This window comes from Carassius gibelio, chromosome A11 (genome assembly GCF_023724105.1).
Source record: "Carassius gibelio isolate Cgi1373 ecotype wild population from Czech Republic chromosome A11, carGib1.2-hapl.c, whole genome shotgun sequence".
Classification (NCBI taxonomy): Eukaryota; Metazoa; Chordata; class Actinopteri; order Cypriniformes; family Cyprinidae; genus Carassius; species Carassius gibelio.
In genome coordinates, this window is record NC_068381.1 from 21,824,380 (window position 1) to 21,836,831 (window position 12,452).

A 12,452-nucleotide genomic window follows, 5' to 3' on the forward strand; every position below is an offset into this window, starting at 1 on the left:
ACAAGATACGCTAAACCTGTTCTAAAAGTCGAGACCAGCTCACTTGAGTCTGGGTCAAGACTGAGTCCACACACAAGAATGAAACTATGGTCTTGGTCTTTGAGTCTTGACTCCAAGATCATATTTTCTTGGTCTTGTCACGGCATTGAGAGCATGTGAATTCAGTCTTATCTCGGACTCAACCGTCAACCAAATCTAAGTTAATCAAAAGTATGCTATATGTAAAGATAAATACACTGGTTCCTGACTGGTTCAGAGTAAGGTAAGTGTTCATGTACAAACCCAAGCAGTTGTGTGGCCTGTTTTAAAATAGTGCTAAAACTAATACTGTGGTCACACACATGCACACATTTCTCTTTTACACTTCTACAACGAAACTCTTTCTCTTTGAAATAGCTGATTCAGGGGACTCTCTCCAAATGCATGTGCCTATGTTACACAATTTCCAAAAAAGTTGTTTTAACAGCTGTGACCGCTATGGCTAGCCATGGATTCTTGCTCTTCTGCAGCTCTCCACCTCCTCAAAACACCTCATTCTGACCTCAAAACGTCAATGCATCTGAACCTATCCTCCTTTAATCCCAGACATATAACATTTAATGGGATGTGAACATTGAACATTGAGTGGCTGTAAAAACGTGACACTGGAAGACATAGAAACAGTGACTAATGGTGTAGGAGACAGACAGATGGAGTGATGGAAGGCTGAGGGGTAGAGACAGAGACAGTGTTGACCTCTCTTGTTTCTACAAAGGAAAGTTGGCCATTGTGCAAGGGCCAGACATTTACAGGAATCAAGGGCTGTATCCCCAAAGGTGTTGTTTATTTAAGAGCCAAGTCCTGCTTAAACTTTTCCAGCTGCGCGGACTGAAAGCTAGTGATTCAAAACACAGATTAAAAACACCAAAAGAAGGAGAAAAGAGCAAGTGTATAAATGAAGCTTGAGGAAAACGAATGGGTCTTAGAACAGCTGCCGCCTGAACAATGCAAGAATAGAGGAACACCAGCGAGAAAAACCAAAAAAAAGTGTGATGTGGAACCTGGCTTCGCTCTCATTGAAATTCCTAGTCAAATTGTAGGTCTCAGTCGAGGGCGGGGAAGGAAATTCAATTTTGACACAATCTTAACTTTACACTGAAGGAAAACTCTCATTTCCTGAGACAGCTTCATATGAAAAATACTTTGAGAGCCTTACTAACTAAGGTCTGTATTTACTGTACATCTTTAACTTTATTTTATTAATAGTGGAGTTTGTTTAAAGCTGCAATCTCCTGACAGTCAAGCCATTTCAAGTATGAGCTTTGGAGTTCACAACTAAGGTCAACTGACAATATGACAAGTGATTTGGCATCTGTCCTGACCAGCCAGGTTTACAGCGATGAAGTACGTAATATTTGTGTCCACACTGAAAGCAAAAGTGTTGTGTGACAATCATGGCCGATCAAAGCATATTTGATGTTTGGAATGGGATTTCGGACTAGGGACCTGACTGCCCATGCATGACACCACAGATATAAAAGCCAAACGACTGACTAAAGGTCCTGTCACTCATCATGGTCACACCTTGTAGTGGGAGTAGGATAAAAGCCTCTTTTAAGAATTGTTGTTTATTGTGTTACACCTGGTTAAGATCCAGTATTAGAGCTGGTTCCCAAATGTTTTTGTTATCCACTGCACTGCTGTTTAATTGCTTTTCTGTGTAAATGTACTAGACCAGTGGTTCTCAACCTTTCTGACTTTGTCTCCTTTGTCCAATATTCAAAGACCCTCTTATCCAATCAAAATTAGTGCTTGGAGAAGAGAGGAATTTGCCAAATCCACTGCGTTTGACAGATGTCTTTGACACATGTGCCATGTAAGCAGTCGGATTATATTCTATTTGTTGTGTTCACTAGTTTAATGCTTGAATAAAAAGCAAAGATTATCCCACAGTATTCTATCTTGTGTAACAGAGGCCAGCTGGTAAGAAACCTCACTACCCAGATCTCAAGAGGTCTTTAGCGTCAATATATATATGCATGATCTTCTGTAAAGATGTGATTAAATGCATTATACCATAATTAGCATAAATATAAGCACTTCACCTCTGTGAGTTTGGCTGGATTGCTTCCAATGGCAATATAAGGACTTGGGTGAAAACTGCACATCAGCATAAGAAAATAAAGTCTGATGTCAAACTTAGTCTGCTCCAAAAGCCTTATACAGTGAAAACTGTAAAACAAAAGTTGATTGGAGATTTGAAACACTATAAATTCTAAAGATGAATACTCAGAGCTCAGAGATTTGGGACAAAAAATGGTGCGAGACTCACTGGCTCCGTTCAGAAAGTTTACATTAATACTAGAGAGATAAAAACCAATAAAGCAAGAGGCGAGTCACTTAATAAACACAGACCTGACAAGCCGTCAAAACAGAGCACAGATAGCTAGAGAAAAAGAGTGAGGATTTGATAAAGAGAGATTAATACTGAAACAATGCCCTGAATGTTAGTGGAGGCTGAAGCACTGGAGCATGAGCTGATTTAAGCTCATGACTGTTTAAGAAGCTTTCCAGAAACTTCTTTACTAAGCAGACCTTATGTCAGAGAGCAGTGTCTGCTTCTGCTTTATCCCACATTACTTCACCACATCTCCTGTCTTTCCACTATTTATGCTGATACACACCAAATTTACATGCAAGAAATGACTTTACTGCAATATCGCAACTCAATAACACTCATGATTTCTGACAAAAATACATGACATTTGGCACTTTTCATGATAAACCTCCAGAGCCGCAGACAGATGGGGGATTGGGTTGCCTCGTGTCAACCATAATGTCTGGAAAATGTTCCACAAAACAGAATATAAATATGCTGCAGCAAACCCCAGCAACCTACACAAACCACTCATAAACACAGACACATATGGATAATGGCTTCCGGAAGAGTGTGCACGTGTGTGTGTGAGACTGATTCAACTCCTCGAGTCAAAGAACCAGACACTTTCCACAGAAACAGTAGACTCTGCTGTTCTTTTAAAGTACAAACCTCCTCGACTGTATTCAATCTAATCATTTCTGACATGATCTCTATAATAATAATATTAATTATAATAATCATAATAATCATAAAAAACATACCATTTGAAATAAATTATTTGGAATATTTTGTACAAGACTGTTGTCTGATGTTTTTTATTTATTAATTTTATTTATTAAAATTGTGATAGGATGGAAATAAAATAATTTAAAAAGTAAATTAAACATGATTTTTTAAATAGTATACAGATAGTAAATCTAATTTCTAAATTTTTACAAATACTGTAGTTTTGACTCGTTTTTCCAGTTTTGTAATGTTAGGGTAAAGTGCTTTATGTCTTATTTTCTAACCTTTGTACCATTCAAAAATATGCTAAATATGCTTGTACATATGCAAGGTGTCACGCTAATATCAAAAACAGTTAAAATAAAATATCTAGAATTTAGAATTCACCCATGAAACTATAGTTGTCGATGGATTTTACAGCAGAATGCCATAGTTTGTTGAAATCAGTAGAGACTACAGCACTATCCTGCACTGTGTTAAAAAAGAAAAGAGAAGATGCTGAGTGGAAAACATCTGGCCGCCTCATCTGCGTGTCACACTGAGGTCATGAATCATGGCAAACACATTTCCTGTGTGACCCTTCCAGAGACCGCCACGACAAACCCAGCAGCTAAAACAGATCTGAACCCCGGTTCACGACAGTATTTCTACAGAAACACTTCAGGTTTATGAGCTCTCTGCAAAGGAATGTCATTTGATAAAGTATTTGGAGAATTTGAGGTCTAAAATTGTACTATAGTCTGCAAAGCAAATACCACATCATTTTAATGACACTATTTAAAGTTATTAGATTACTCACTCTTTCTTTCAGAAAAGTTTTACCATTATTTGAAAGAGCAGAATCATGATTTCATATGCTACTTTCACCTCTTCGTTATTCTTCCTTTAGTTTTCTTTCTTTCACACACACGGCAGACATCTATATCTTTAACACTGAGGGCAGGAACTCAATAACTGGCAACAGGAAGCCAATGACCTCTTCCTATTGAGGGCACACTGTCGTAGTCGACCCTGTGACCTGTGAGTGTGTGTCTGAGAAGCGTGTTTAAACAGCCGATATTCTGGAAATCACTGAAAAATCACGCTCCTTTTTAAACTGACCAGCACTTAAACCCGAAAACATTTTACTCAATAACAGACAGGTTTGAAACACAAACTATGAAAATATGTGAACACAAAAACTCTGCATGTCTGCATACTTGTGTAAAGTACCCTTCTGGACTAAATTTCCAACTGAGTGCCAGAGCTGTTTTAAGACCCAAAATATGCACTCTAGGTTAACAGATATTTCCTGTCTAAACCAGCGGTCCGACTTTAGAAGATGACTGAAAAAACAGGCCCAAAACAGAAATAAAAGAAGAGTAAAAGTGTGTTTTTATTGGATAAATAACATCTATACAAACTTATTTATTTTCACTGAGAAAGCTGCAATGCATTCTGGGACAACAGGATCAGGAGATGCTGCCTTAGAATTCACACTCACTTGTCCCTAACGGAGATGAATAAGTGCAAGAACTGGCTGGTCTGCAGGTCCTTGTTACTGGAAATACACCACACGCAAGCAACAAACATGTTTCTCCATAGACATCCAATCAAAAGTAGATGCATTTTTCTGCATCTACTTTTGGGCATTGCAACCTTCTCAGTGAAAATAAATAAGTTTGTATAGATGTTATTTATCCAATAAAAACACACTTTTACTCTTCTTTTATTTCTGTTTTGGGCCTGTTTTTTCAGTCATCTTCTAAAGTCGGACCGCTGGTTTAGGCAGGAAATATCTGTTAACCTGGAGTGCATATTTTTTTTTCGCAAGCGTTTTATTAAAAGTGTTTAATCTACTTATGTTTCTGTCTCATGCACGAGTCTGAATGGATAAGAACTCCCTGAAACTAAGGGGATACAAATTTTATGCATTTACCAATAATAGTCAAACAAATAAAAACACATTTTCTTGAGTTTTCTTTATTTTATACTTACTTTAATATGAATTCTTGTAATAAGTGGTTAATAAATAGGAATTGCAAGAAGTTCTTGGACTTACAAGATACAACAGACTGGTAATGGGATGGAGCACAGGAACGGGGTCACAATTTTTTTTTGTGTACTAGACATAATAATTGAAGATCTTACACAGACTTCCCCAGTCTAAACTAAAGCTCTCTAAGATGTTTCCTTTGGTGGACCCATGATGTCATAGATGCAATCAAACTCAAACACGAGTCTAGGACATATGTTTTGTAAGTGTCCTAATATGCATAATCACTGGACTTCAGTCTTTCAATTATTATTCAAATCAAGACCCAATCCTGGCTATTTTTGGTGTCAGAAGTGACAAAAAGCAATGATGACATTTATGTGGGCGGAGCCTATCTTGTGGCAGAAAATTATGTTTTTTTTTTTTATAGGATTTCGGTGTAACCACCATTTTCTATGATTGGCTTAACATCTTTGAGAATGAAATATCTTTGCATATGGAATATAGATCATCTTTCTGTTTCTAATATTGTAATGGTCTCATTTTCAATCACAGTTTCTGGTCATTCCCAAAACGATGCAAAAAAAATTTTTATTTTCCCAGAATGCTGCTTTCTTTTATTAATTTAACTTTCCATCTCTTTCATAAAGACTCAAAGGAAAATTAACTAAAGAGTTATGTTGTGCATGGAATTTCTGTGCAAAAACAGGCATCTTATTCATTAACCAACTGCAGTCCAGTTCAGCTAGCCACTAAATGTGCTTACGTAGCACTGCGCCATGCAGGTCAATGAGGCATTTATTGTACTATTAATGCCGTGGAAAGCAGTATTGTGTATCAGACGCTAACACAGTCAAAACATCCAAGTACACACTACCAGAAGACACAATTCATTCTTAAAGAGAAAATAAGATAGTTATTGAATTATATTTGATACATCAGGCTTTTAAGGCTTATATAGCATGATAAAGTGAGAACACAGACCTCATACTTGAGGAGGAAAAACACAGAGGTGTAAACTGGGCAAAAATATGCAGTTTGGTGCAGACACTGATATTTATATGTATGACCAAAAAGTAAAATGAGTTTATAATTGTAAATAAATGAGATCTTTATGACAGCATAGGAGACTACTTACATAAAATTATATAAATATCTGTTGATCTGTATCTCTCAATACTGTCTTGGTAGGATGATATTTAAATTATTAGTTTTATGAAAACTTTATCCAAACATATAATAGAATTCAATACAATGATGACTGAAAGACAAAAAACAACAACAACACAGAACAAACAACAAAATAAATGTTACTCAAAAGCCTGATGAATCAAAACTCACTTTTTTTTAAACAAACAAAAAGAAACAAAAAAAAAAAACCATGATGATTGGATAATCAAGTATAGTAAAGTCGATTTAGTACAGAACAGTGTTCATCCTGAATTACTATATTTAAAAAAAAATTAAGAAAGAAAGAAAGAAAAGACCAAATAGCATTGCTCCTGAAAATATATGGTAAAACTGACTGCAGTTCAGTCACACTGCAGGCATCATGGAAATGTAACGAATAGTATGGCCTCCACACACACACACACACACTGCTATATATTAATCTGCTTCATTCTCCCTGTCTTTATCAGGAAGAATGGAAGACAAATGTCTGGTCTTTTTATGTAGCTCTGGGTCTCAACAATGTGAAGAGTCTGTCTGCAAGTAAACTGAACACACACACTCTCTTTGTTCATGCTGATGCTCAGACTGATGATTAATATTGTAAATATTTCCAGTTAGCTGCATACAAATTCTCAATGTTTTCACTAAAAATCTATTTTACAATACTGTGAACTACATAAGAATGCCAATATAGGACAGAAACCAAATATTTACAGAGACCAAACATGAAATATTTACTCCCCTCATGTCATTCCAAGCCATTATGACTTTCTTCCATGAAACACCAGAGGAGGTGTAGCAGAATGTTTACTTTTGTTCTTTTTCATCAAACTTCATGATCCGAGAAATGTTGGTTCACCATCAAAGTGGAACTTCTACTGTGCGTTGATGATGACGCTATGGGAATGTCTTCAGCATGAGCTGGTGTTTAAAGCACATTTGCAAACTCACCAATACAGTTGGCTGACAGCAGTCACATGACATGCTGGCAATGCCATAAAAAGGCACCTATGCCATGGAATCCCCAGAATCAGGAAGTCGTTTTTTTTATCATGTGTCTGGTGTATATCATCTGCCTTTGAGTGGAGTGTACACAGTCAGCCCTTGAAGGGCTGTTATTGCTCTGCTCACTCCTGGCTCTTTTTAAGGGGGATTGAAGCCAGGTGTCTGCACCCCTCGGATTGGGTTCCACTGCTGTTGAGGCAGTGTGGATGCCATTCTCATGGATATTGCAGGTGGAGTTGGCTGAGCAGCTTGGGACAGGCTTGTCCATATCCCAAACTTTGCTCACCAGCTTAACGCTCTCATGCTGGATCTGAGAGCATTTTGTTGGATTCATCTGACTCCAAGGAGCCAGATGTGATGGGAGTTGAGGTAGATGATGCCAGCAAGTCCACCTCCTCCTAGAACCCCTAATACAAGGAGTCAGTGGATGTTATGACCTGTGCCACAGACGGTTAGGGCTTAGACTGGTTGCCGTTGAGAGAAAAACCCTTCCCCGGTAGGCTGGATGAGTGGTTCCTCATGAGTGGTTCCAATGATATGGTAATAAAATATTTTTCGGCCCACTTGTTCAGTCTCCCCTCATCTAGCTATGCTATCATCAAGGGGATGAGTGACCATGTAAAACATGTATGAGTGAACATATGTGACGTTGCCCCAGGTAGATGAGATGCTTACTGACTATCTCTCTCCTGGAGCATCGACCTCACTAATGGCTCCTGTTTTGCCTTCCAAGTCATGCCAAGTAACAGCTCAGCTGGTAGGCAAAGTGCCAAGTGCCATTGCAGTGTTGCAAGCTTACCATGCTGACCTTTTGAAGGTCCTTGATAAAGGCGAGGGTATACAGTACATCTCAAACCCCTCCGAGAGCTCCGCCATAACACAGACCTCGCCTTCTGTGCCATGAAGCAGGTGGCCCATTCCACTGGCTGCTCTTTCAGAGTGGTGTCTACAGAGAGGCAACTGTGGCTGAACTTCTCGGGCATCAAGGAGCGGGAGAAAAACTTCAGGTAGGCAAGAGTTAAGACTGCAGCGTTTGAAAGGTATATCCTGCATTGAAATTGGGCACCTTGACCATGTAGTCTTCCCATGCTGGAGGCAAGGTCAGAAAGAGATTGTGGTTACTTGTGATCCATCTCAGAGAAGTAGAGGCTCAAGTTAGCAATCTTGGGGGAAGCCCATGAAGGATCGCTGAGATATCATCATGGAAAAAAGACAACAAAAACCTCCTTCCCTCCTCCTCCTCCTCCTCCTCCTTCCCCGTTCCCCTTTTCGAAGTGTGTTGGGAACAAGAGGTTGTTAATCAGATACATTTATTAGGAGTTGGGGAATATTACAGATGCTGTTTGGGAATGTTAGTTATTTGAGTTTGAGTGAATGCTGGTTGAGATGAAGTGGTGCTCTCCTTCCTCATATATTTAGGTGTATGCTGGGTGAGGATATGAATTATCGGGTTGAGGTTGAGCATTACTCTCTACTTCTTACGTGCTATTTCTCATTCTCACAGCATTGCACATAAAGGCACATGTTGGTTTAGAATTTGGTTTCATGTGCTGGTTGAGGTTGAGCATTGCACTCTCTTTTTATTTAGCTGTTCTCACAGCTTTGCTCTTATAGATGTATACTGATTGAGAATGTGATCTTTTGTACTGGTCAAGGTTCAGCGTTGCACTTTCCCTTTTAATGAGCCATCCTCACTGCACTGCAGATTAATATGCTGGTTGAGGGCTTGATTTATTCATTTTCTTATGGGCTTTTAGATTCATATGCTGACAATGTACACATTTGTATTTAGGTATGTTGTGCACTGGTTGATTATTTGATTTTATGTACTGGATTAGGTTGACCATTACTTTCTCCCTTTTTTTTACATTTACAGCATTTCATATAGTCATGTACTGTAAGCTGGTCAAGGATTTGATTCTATGTAAAGGTTGAAATGGGCGGGGCAGGGATTCCTCTCCAGGCAGTCCTCCCTCTCGCAGTGCGCCGGAACAGGGACAAAGAAAGTTTTAGTCGACAGCCTCAACCAACCACAGGGTAAAATGACAATAAGAGAGAAGTCACTTACCCCTTTTGTGGCTGGGAGGCTATCTCCGGCATTCCTCCATCTTAGGTTTTCACGAACCTTTGTGAGTGAGAGGGAGTGACATCTCCTGGCTCCATTTCCAATTGCACTGCCTTGCCCGCATTCCCCACCAGTGTAATGGGAGGAGCCAACAACAGACACAGTGGGCGAGGCATCAGGCCTCAGAGAGGCTTTTATTAACAGAAAATAACACAAAAGAGAGGGAATAAACATGGCCAAAGGGGGAGAGTGTCCAAGATAAACAGGGGATCTGGTGTCCTCGTTGTGCTGCGGGGTTCGTGTGGGTCGGGCAGTGTTCATGGAGGAAGGGTTCAGGTAAGTGGCGGAGTCCGGTCCGGGTTGCGAGGGGCGGTAGCTTCTTCTAGCGGCTGCATCCTGCTCGTATCCTAGACCCACGAGGACACCAGTGTGCATGCACGGGGAAGAGACCGGTCTCGCGTTGGGCTTTTAAACAGCGGCGGTGATGAGGCTCCATTTCCATCAGATGTGCCCCATCACACACCACCAGCCCTGGCACGTCCAGCGCCCCTCTTCTCTCACACACCCACTCCTCTTGGGAGCCTGGTTAAGTGCGGCGATTTAGGACAGGGTGCCGATGATAATCAGGGAGGAGGCAGCTGACTCATCACAATATATATATATATATATATATATATATATAGAGAGAGAGAGAGAGAGAGAGAGACTGATTGCTAAAAGCTATATGTTGGTTGATGGCAGTGTTGGGAAAGTTCTCTTTCTACATGAACTAGTTCAAAGTTCAGTTCACAAATTTTAAAATGAACTAGTTCAGTTCATAGTTCAAACTACAAAATTTTTAACTAAGTTCACTATAAGTTCACACAGTTCCAAAAATGAACTAGTTCATAGTAGAATCACAGACAGCAATTATTTTATCAGTTTTAACAATGAAGCTAGGCGTCAGATTTCATCTTCATATCCAATTTTGAATCCTTATCCAACCAGGGTTTACATTAGCATTGAGGGGACAGCATCTCCCCATTGTTGCTTTAATGCTTTGTCTCCCATTCTCACCGACCTTGTCATAAACATCATAAAATTATTTTAAATGATCGTACACCTTCTTGCTACATGCTGCTATCGCCTCCATGTTTTTTTGTTTTTTTTTGATCACGCGTCACGCATGCGGCGGACGGCGGTGCGACACTGGTGGTGTTGCCAGATTGGGTGTTTTTTCCGCTACATATTAAGACCCGTTTACAGTGTGTTTTGGGCGGGTTTTCGCCTGGAAGGCTCTATAGAAATCTGGCACCCTATTGAACGAAGTTAACCTGAGAGAGCGTGCCGTTCACAGACACCAGAATGAACGAGTTGACAGTAACGTTCATCAGGCATTAATAAAGCACGTTCAGTTCAGGTTCGCCCAAAACATGAACGAGTTCATGAACTATCGTTCAATGAACGCGTTCAGGCACAACACTGGTTGATGGTGTGATTTTATATACTGGCCAAGATTGAGAGATGCTCTCCCCCTTTTATTTTCTCATTTCAACACAGCTTTACATATATATGCTGGTCGAGGTTGAGCGATGCTCTACCCTGTTATTTCTAATTTTTCATGGCATTGCACATAGATTTATATGCTGGTTGGTATATGATTACATATTTCAGTTCAGGTTGATCTGTGCTCTCTTCCTATTTTGCTCACAGCTTTATATACAGTATTTATATATACTGGCTCTCTCCCTTGTATTTCTCACGTTCACAGATTGAGGTTGAGCGTTGCTTTCTTTGCTATTGTTATTATTCTTGCAGCATTACTCTAGGGGCAGTTGTGTCCTAATGATTAGAGAGTTGGACTTGCAAGGTTGCGGGTTCTAGTTACAGGTCCCGCAGGAATTGTTGGATGGGGGAGTGAATATTCAGCGCTCTCTTCAACCTTCAATACCATGACTGAGGTGAGACCCTTGAGCAAGGCACTGATCCAGGCAACGGCTCATCAGGTGCCACACCAACATGGCTGCCCACTACTCAAGGTGTGTGTTTACTGTGGGCTGCACTTCATTGCAGCTTGTTCCTGCTTTCGCTTTCTTTTGGCATCCACCTACTGTGTGTGTTCACTACTCACTGCTGTGTGTGTATTTGGATGGGTTAAATGCAGAGCACCAATTCCGAGTATGGGTCACCATACTTGTCCCCATGTCATTTCACTTCATTTCAGCATGATGCTTGAGGATGTAGCCGAATTAGTACTCAAATTGTCTCTCTTATTCCCATCCCTGCAGTATTATTATTTCCCTGGCTGAGGTGGTATTATTTGAAGATATACTTTAAAGAGAGAGTGCAACAGAATCTGGTTGGGATAAGAAGTTCGGCTGCCCCTTTTCCGGGGCATAACAGGCAGGGGGACACTTGGATGACTTCAACCCTGGGGCCTATAGCTCCTGGTTACCAGGTGCACGGAATGGTAGTCTCAGCCAGTCTCATTTGTTGAACTTATACAACACAGTAGGCAGGCGTTTGTTCAGTATGAAGCAATGGGTATTAGCATCGCCATATCAATATAAACGTTGCAGTGTAGAAGTTTCATAGAAGCTGCCATATTTCATTGCCAGCATGTCATGTTCTGTTATGTGACTATCATCAGCCAATTTTATTGGCATATTTACACACATGCTTCAATCTCCGGCACATGCTGAAGGTGTTGCCATTGCGTCATCATCGACACAGCGTCTCGTTACTTAACTGAGACACTTTCTTGCATGTCTCTTTAATGAATGTGATGCTACTGATGTTCCTTATTTGTAAATTGCTTTGGATAAATCAAATGAATAAATAAAATAATACAATTGTAAATGTCATTGCGCTGACTGGAATATCTGCATGCATAATTGACATCCGAGAGCTACACTGGAAGGAAACATTATCAATAAATAAATTCTTGAAAATTCTGTCATAATGTATTTACTTTTATGTCATTTAAAACTTATAAGTCTTTTTTTGCTTGTCCATTCAACAAAACATCCAAGCCTTAAAAAGGACATAAGGGCATCATAACAGTAATCCATATGAATTAACCATATTTGATGCGCCCTCTAAACCACTCAAAGGCAGATTTATCACGTTTAGGTTTCCGTTTACCATTTTTTATGTACTCTATGCATTAT

At 39.8% G+C, this 12,452-nt stretch overlaps 1 protein-coding gene across 4 annotated transcripts in view; it reads right to left on the reverse strand.

The window, feature by feature from the left end:
• LOC128022657 (low-density lipoprotein receptor-related protein 1) overlaps positions 1-12,452 on the reverse strand; it is a 149,515-nt gene that overhangs the window by 100,664 nt on the left and 36,399 nt on the right. The window lies entirely within an intron of this gene.